The sequence below is a fragment of the Serinus canaria genome, chromosome 4A (genome assembly GCF_022539315.1).
Source record: "Serinus canaria isolate serCan28SL12 chromosome 4A, serCan2020, whole genome shotgun sequence".
Taxonomy (NCBI): Eukaryota; Metazoa; Chordata; class Aves; order Passeriformes; family Fringillidae; genus Serinus; species Serinus canaria.
Window position 1 is genome coordinate 16,565,454 of NC_066318.1, and position 7,996 is coordinate 16,573,449.

Consider the following 7,996-nt stretch of genomic DNA (forward strand, 5'->3'; position numbering starts at 1 on the left):
CCTAAAGGACACAAAGTGAGATGATACTGCAAGCAGGTTATTAACAGATGAACTGAAGTATAATTGCAGTAACTCAAGGTGTAAGCTTTTTTGCCTTCCCCCTTTTTCCCCCCTCAATCAAAACTTCCTCTTCTCTTTCCCTTGTAGGGAAGTTTCATGAGGAATATATCTATGTATCTCCAGGTAAGTAAAAGTTTATCTTTACTGATAGAACATTTGGTTGAATGTAATACACTCAGTTATGAGCTTTGTATATGTTTCTGATGGATTAGATTTAGTGCAGCTCTTCTCAATTCATTTTGCCTATGTCCTCCAGATCCCAACTGTGAAACTGCAGCAGTGTTTAGTTCAGCAGAACCTACAGCTAACTTGGTAAGTTGTACTCACAGACTGTTCAGGTTTGAGATCTTTGAGGTGTGTGGCATTCATGGAAACTGTCCTTGGATGCATAGTAGGCTAGAGACTTAATAAAAGAAATGAAATCAGCATTCCTTTATATATTCACCATCCTTTTCCTTCCTGAATGGTGAGGTTTTATCTGAGTCTGAAAGTGCAGTCTGAATTGCACTGGATACATTAATGATTTTCCACCTTTCCCTCTGCAAAGAGAGAATGTGTATTTTAGTGCTGTTTTCTTTCTCTGCTCCAGGGAGCACTTGCTTTTATCAGGCTGCCCTTCAGGTCATATTCCAGTTAATCTTAGCCCTCTTCTGTGGGACTGGAGAGATCTCATCTGTGGTAGAACTTATCTTGGAGTTTAATTTTTGTTTTATTTGAAACTAAATCTTTAGTCACCTGCTGCTCCACGGTGGATGTGAAAGCAGTCCTGAGAATGCCAGAATAAAACTGTGTTTAACTGAGCTACAAAAGACACTCGGGGTGTATAGTCCATAAATTTAAAAATAAAAAACAGGGGTGTGGTGTGTGTGCCTTGTGGCTTCCTTGCCACTGAAATGGACCATGCTTTGCTTTGGAATCCCTTCAGGAAGAAGGGCCAGTATCGGTGTCACCTCAAGATGAAGTGGCTTCCTACAGCTATCCCCAGAAGGTAGTGTCTGGTACTCTGAACTGTATCTCACACTTCATTGTGGTGGCCCTGCAGAGAGGTGACCACTCTGCTTGCACTGTGACACTTTCTGGGGACCCCTCACAGACTCTGGTAGCAGATAATGCAATTCCCTGCAAATACAAGCCAAAACAGAAGATGCCTTGCAGGTGTCTGCAACTCTTAACTGGTATTTTCAAGCCAATTTTTACAGAGTTTGGATAGTTAGTGCCTTTACAGCTAGGATTTACAAGATGGATTTGTGTGAAGTGAGAATTTTTGAAGTGTTTGGTATTTTCATAGTCTTTGTCAAAGCCAGTTGCAGAGGCAGACTGTTGAATACTCTTGACTCTTTTCCAGGTGTTGGTGAACTCTGCAACAGTTTCCACCTCCACAGATGTTTATACTGCTCCAGCTACAGGTCTCTCTTCAAATTCTGCTGCCTCCACTCCAGCCAGTGTCATAACAGCAGCTCCCCCACAAACAGCAGTGCAGCCTGTCATAGTATCTCCCTTTTCTGTGGGGAGGCCAGGTAGAGTGTACAGACTGCAGCTGTGGACTTTGAAATCCAAGTTTACCTTTTCCCCTCCCTTTCCCCCCCCATCCAAAACAAGTGTTAAAAGACTTTAAAAAAAGTCACTTGCTTTGGTTTAAAATTACATAGTTGTAACTTGGCTGCTGGCTTCTTGTTTTGAAGGGGCTGTTGCCCCTGATTTTTGTGGGAATTGGAGTCTCTGCTTTGGGTTCCCCTCTTGCCAGCTTTAACTATTGATGCCAAGTGTTTGCTAGAAAATTCTTTTCAGAAGGCAGAAGTTCAGTGGGACTGCTTTCACCTCCCCTTTCCTACAGCTCATTTTCCTCCTGAGTTGAGGTAGCAAGCCTCTAGAACACAATCACTTCCAGCAGAGTCACTGGCTGGGGTGTTCCAGTGTATTTTTGTGACCCTTAGTTCCCTCTGTGCAAGGAGATCAGGTCTGTGGGTAGTCATGGGGTGCACTCTCCACCTTAGCTGCTCTATCTGCTTTGCTCTTAGAAAAGGGCACTTACCTCTTTTCCTTCTTGCAAAGAGCATTTCTCCTGTCTTCTATAACTTTTCATCTAGCATCTAGAAAATCTCCACATTCCATTCTCCTCAGTTCTGTCTCACTTTTCTTTTTTTTTTTTTTTTGTTCCTACTCTGTATGAGAGTTTAGTCAGCACAGTTCTCAAAGCTGTCTGCTCACTGGTGCCAACCTGCTGTTGTGTTCGAGGTGTGGGCTACCTAAAAGGATATTTAACAGTTCTCTATCCAGAACATTTTTGTCCTGATATGTCTCAAACCTTCCCTTATTTTTGTGGGTTTACTGTCATGCTTCTGAGGACTTCAGGTGATTAGACTCAAGTTGTTCTCTTACATAATTATCTGCCCTAGAAGTCTGGCCTGCCTTCTAATATGAAGAAATTATTGAAAAATACTTTTTTTCCTTTAATGGGGATATACAGTTTGCAGATAGAAGTGCAGTTAAGGCTTGAGAGATGGAAACCTTCCTATCTAGTTTTAAAATTTCTTCTGTACACCTTTCAAAGTGATTGCTGAACAAAATTTTGTTAGAGCCTGTATTTAGGGGCACCAAGGTGTCAAAGTGCATGCTGAATTGTGTGAGTTAACACCTTATTTGTTTGACATACCATGGCAAAGCTGACCTTTTGGGTGACATCTGTTTCCTTCCAATTGTAGCAGTTTCTTCAGTGCCATTCCCAATTTATTCAGCTCCTCTTCCCCCAGTGAGTGAGGTGGGAGAAGCCAGTGCTGTTCTTCCAGCTTACTCTTGTGATCCCAGTGGCAGTGATTTGCCTCGAGGTAATTAATGATGGTGGTTTGTATTTTTACTTCTGCTGCTCTCCAGCACACTTCTGACTTGTGTTCTCCTTAGAAGCTTAGCAGAACACCAAGTGAGAATACATAGTGAGAAGAAATGATTCCCTGCAACTCGCAGGGAATGAGAAATAATTTTATAGATACTTAAGCTAAAACATTTTCATTCCCAATTTGGAACAGAAACTTTGTATCTGACTCAAATATGTGATTATTGCAGCTTTAGACAGCACCTTAAATAAATGAAAGACCAGGAAGAGGGTGTTTGGCCTGTATCATACTTGTTTGTGGCCAAGTAATGACTTTTCTAATAACTGATTAAAATAAGAACTCTGTATTTATAAATTGTGCTGTTGCACAGTTCAGTGGGGTATTTTAGTTGTTTTCCTTAATGGCTCCAAGCTGTAATTCTGTGGTATTACAGACCAGGGCTGAAGTGTAGGGTCAGCTTATGCCTTGGTGGGTAGCTTTGTCACACACTGCCATCAGCTGGGACAGTGCCTAAGGTCCACGTTGAGCAGTGAGTGCAGAGACCAAGCCTGCTGCTTTCACACTGCTGCTGTGCTCTGCAGTTGCTCTGCTCCCTCCCCTGTGCCCTCAAATCCAAGATTGGTTCATCTTGGCTGCTCTGGTTCCCTTCCCTGCTGGGGTAGCATCACTCTGACCCAATGCACACATCAGAGCTCCTGCTTTCCAGCTGTAGTTGAACACCCTTTAACTGAGGCTTTCCCCACTTGGGAGAATGGGGTGTGAAATATGCTGACAGGAATCTGGAGTGGATGTGGATTAATAACCTCTCCAGACCCTGCCTGCAGCTCTTTAGCTGAGTCAGTCCACATCACATTGGTTCTGTCCTTGGCACAGGCTGTAGGAATTTTAAAGGTTGCTAGTTAACAATACTGCATGTAGCATTTATGTTACGTTGCTGGAGTATAACCTAGATGGCTTTTAAATGAAGAAACCCAGCAGGTTTGGAGGAGGGTAGGGTGAAGTATGGGGGTGTGCTTGATCTGGAGTTCTGTGAGCTCTGCTAAAGGCACCAGGCCTGCTATAGATGGGCAGCGGGACTTGTCAGTAGACTGAAGTCCTGGACCTGGGCTCTGGCATTTGTTGTATCTCCATTTATTCCAGTTTTCACAGCATCTTGTATCTTGTTTTAATGGCATTTAGGATTTGTCAAGTGTGTTTATTAACTCAGTGACTTCAGGTGTCCTGCCCTTGCATGGTGCCTTGTATTTGAAGGAGCTGTTGATAAAAGGCTGCTTGAAATTGCTCTGTTCCAGAAACACAGTTTTAATACTGGCCAGAGCTTCCCAACAGCACAGTAAAAACTCTTTATCATGAGATGAGTCTTTTATCAGACATCAGTGTGGTCTTTATTTTCATGTCAGAATGGGTAACTTTTTTTGGGTTAGCTGTTGCTTCACAAGCAGCATGTTTTACTGAAGATGGACTTGATTTCCAGACATCTAAAAGAGGAATCTAAACACAAACTGGTCTCCTACTGTACTGGCTTCTTTTCCATCATTCCACAGATGTCAGTATTTCCAGTGTCAGTTTGTCACTTCAGGCTCCCAGCAGTTCCTTTGTACTGTATTGCTGCTATGGAAGCAGCTGTTTCATTCAGCTCTTATGCTTGCTCTGCATACATTTGCATAAACAATTGAGGAACAAAATTGGGTTTTGAAAAAAACATCCAACTTCTTCCAGATGTAGATGGAATTTCAGCTAGATACTAAAAGGTTTGCACTTGTGTAAGCCTTTGAGTTATTTTTACTATTTCACTGACCATGGTCAGTGTTACAGCCAGACCACCAGTACCTCCAGGACTAAGCAAGGAAGGATCTGTGAGTATTTCCTAAAACAGCTGCATGGATTGTTGCCCTGATAAATGGGCTGAGCAGTAAAAGAATTGAGACTTGGCAGCAGCAACAGAGGAATAAATCCACGTGCATTTTAAAATTGTGACTCGCTTTGCTGAAGCTTTTGCCTTCCTGCAGCAAACCACAACACAAAGTGCCACAGAAGCAGGGCTGGGGGAGTGTGGAGATGGGTGGGCAGGGAAGCACTGTGGAGCCTGGTCCAGGGGAGGGTGGGTGTTTGTGAAGATGGGATATGCCAGCTCTGGAGGTGTTGCTGAGTTGAACCCCTTAGTGGCTCCTTTTGAGTTGTCTCCCTGTTCTCCCTTGGCTTTAGGACAGCTGGGAGCTCAAAGGCTGCTGTGGAATAGGTCACTTGTTCTTCCTTCAAAGCAAATCTGTATTGAAATCTAAGAAATCAATTTTTCTCATGCACAGTTCCAGAACTGCATCATGGGATTAAACACACACCATCTACCCTTTTTTTTTTTTTTCCCCCTTTCAGTGAGTCACCTTTAAAGGTTTAAAGCTGCTTCATGGGTTTTGGACAGTTGGAAATGTGTTTCCAAGTTCAAACCCTGTTGCTTTTGGAGAGAGCTTTCAAAGTGCCTTCACACACCTGGGACTGTTTCTCAGCATATCACTTACTTGGCTGGGGACAAATTATTCAGTACAGGGAAGAGAGAAGTAAAAGACTCTGCAAGAAGGCACGGAACTGAGTACCCTTGTGAGGAAGGAATTTATTCCTTATTCCTGCCTCCACTGATCTTAATAAAACAGTTGGGGGGCCCAGAATTTGGTGAGAAGCTCTGTGTTAAGTCCTGGTTCCTTAGATAACTTTTTTGATTATTTTGTAAAAAACTTGAGTTATCACTTGAGTAATCAAGATGAATAAACCAAAACTGAAGCTAATGTAATCATTGAATTAAATAATTATTTGGCCAGACAAATGCTCTGCCATTGCACAAACATCTAATTGGATTTAATTTAAAAGACAAAACTAGTTTAACTATTTATGTTCAAGATACATTCTTTACCCTTGAAATTTTAAAGAAAAGGTGGTGCTGAAATACTCTTATTCATTAAGTAAGAATAACTTCAAATAAAATGTTCCTAATGTAAGTTGCTTTTGTTTCTTGGTTTATATTCCTCTGCTCTTTAATGTCTTGTACTTTAATTTCAGATACAAAGGTCTTGCGGTATTACTTCAATATGGGATTGCAAGTAAGTGCTTTTAAAATGAGTATAGCTATTGCCTGTGAAAACTGCTGGGTTTCCTGACAAATGTACTGATGTATTCAAAACTCCAAGTGTCCCAAATGTGCATTTTGTGCACTGGACTTATTAATGTGGATGGACTTTCTTTATGGAGATTAAAGCCTGGCTCAGGAAGTGAAGTTCTACCTCAAAATGTGAAGTACACCATATTAATTGTTTTACTGTGGGTTGTGGTGGTTTTTTATTTTTTGGGGGGTTTTATTTTATTTTGATGATGGATAAATATTCTTTCTATGAAGAGAAGGGAAGAATCTGAGCCATTCTTAACAGAATTTGTGTACTTAGATAATATATCAAAGACCACTTAGAGGTGTGTGGATGGAGTCTCCTAGGGCTTGTGCAGCTGAGCTCAGACTGGTTAGCACCATTTCTCTGTCCTCTGGAAACCTGCTCTGCTGAAGCATTCTCTGTAGCAGTAGTTAAATGCAGTGTCAGAGCTGCTGCTCAGGGAAGTAAAAAGAGCAATGTGAGCTCCTTCAGCTGAAGAAACAGGAAAAAAATCTCTGAATATGACAAAGTTAATGAGTGGGAATCTTCTTTGTCTGTAAAGACTTGAGACACAGCAGCAGTGTGGCTGTTGCTGCAGGTATCTTTCCTGGTAGGCTATGTTGGTTTGATAGGTTTTTTGTTTGTTTATATCTCTTAAAGGGCTAGGGAGAAAAAGAAATGCCTTTTTCCTAACTTTAGCTCTGGGAGTAGCAGTGATTTGGAGGAGGGCTGGAGAGTGTGTGGCTGTGACCATGTTTTTCCTTTTCCTGCAAGTATTGCCATCAGAGCTGCTGGCCTTCCATGATGTACGTGCAGCCAGTGCTGCCTCCATCTCCAGTGGAAGTTTACCCAGCCTATGCTGAGCCAGCTCCTGTCCTGGATCAGTCAGTGCCCCAGCTCTTCCCTGATGCTGGGCAAGCTGAGGTCCACCAAGTTCCCTTGGAGGCATCAGCAAATGGTTTGTACTTGAGCAATGCTGCCTTCCAACTCATGAAAGCCTGCATAACAAGGCCATCAGTGGGGCCAAAGTGTGTGAATGTGCTTTTTGTTCTGTTTGTTGTTTTTTTTTTTTTAAGGTAACTTCCAAAACACAGAGCCTCCAGCCCTGTCCTATGGGCCAGTGTATTACCCAGTGGTGTCAGACCCCTTCAGCCAGCAGCCTGTGCCTGGCTTTGACTCTGTGGTTCCTGCCTACCGCTACATTGGCACCTGGCATCCAGTCAACCCTCCCCATGGAAATTCCCCGCCTGTGGCCAAGGCTGGGAGCTCAGGAGCACCACCCCAGGTCGGCTACATGGCCTCCCCTAACCCTGCACCTCCTGATGCACCTCAGGGAATGTAAACCTGGCAGCTGGAGGTTCCTCCTTGGCTTCTCGTTTCTTGTTTGTCAGCTCTGGTTAATATTGTTTTGTAAATGTTATCCTCTCTTAGAGAGTTGAGTCAGTTGCTCAAACTGTGTTCAAATTTCATGTTTCTCCTTAGGTTTATGCTACTGATAGATGACAAGATGTTGCTTTAGTTGATTAGGAAAGCATAGGAGAAAAGTACTGTAGTGCAGGGAACAGCTTGGATGTGAGTAGAAAAAGGATGCTGTGACTAAAGATGTGTTGTGTATCTCTGAGGGCTTGCACTGAGCACTTAAATACCTGCTTCTTGCTGAAGCACTGAGCCACTGCCATCACAACTCAGGTAAACACTGTGCACAGGGTCATTAGAGGGGGATAATAATGTTTAAGTTGACTTTCTCAGATTTTGCAAAACAAAGCTGCTTTGCATCTAGCGGTCACATATTTGTAATAGCTGTATTTCTTCTGTCTGACTTCATGGTGCATAGGTTTCATAGCTCTGGAAAGTGTAAGAATAACGTTTTGATCTGTTGTATATTGTTGTATATTTGTAAGATTTGTTTTGTGGAAGCTGTTGCACATACAGGGGTGGCCGTGGTGGTTAAGTTGCACCAACAGCACTAAA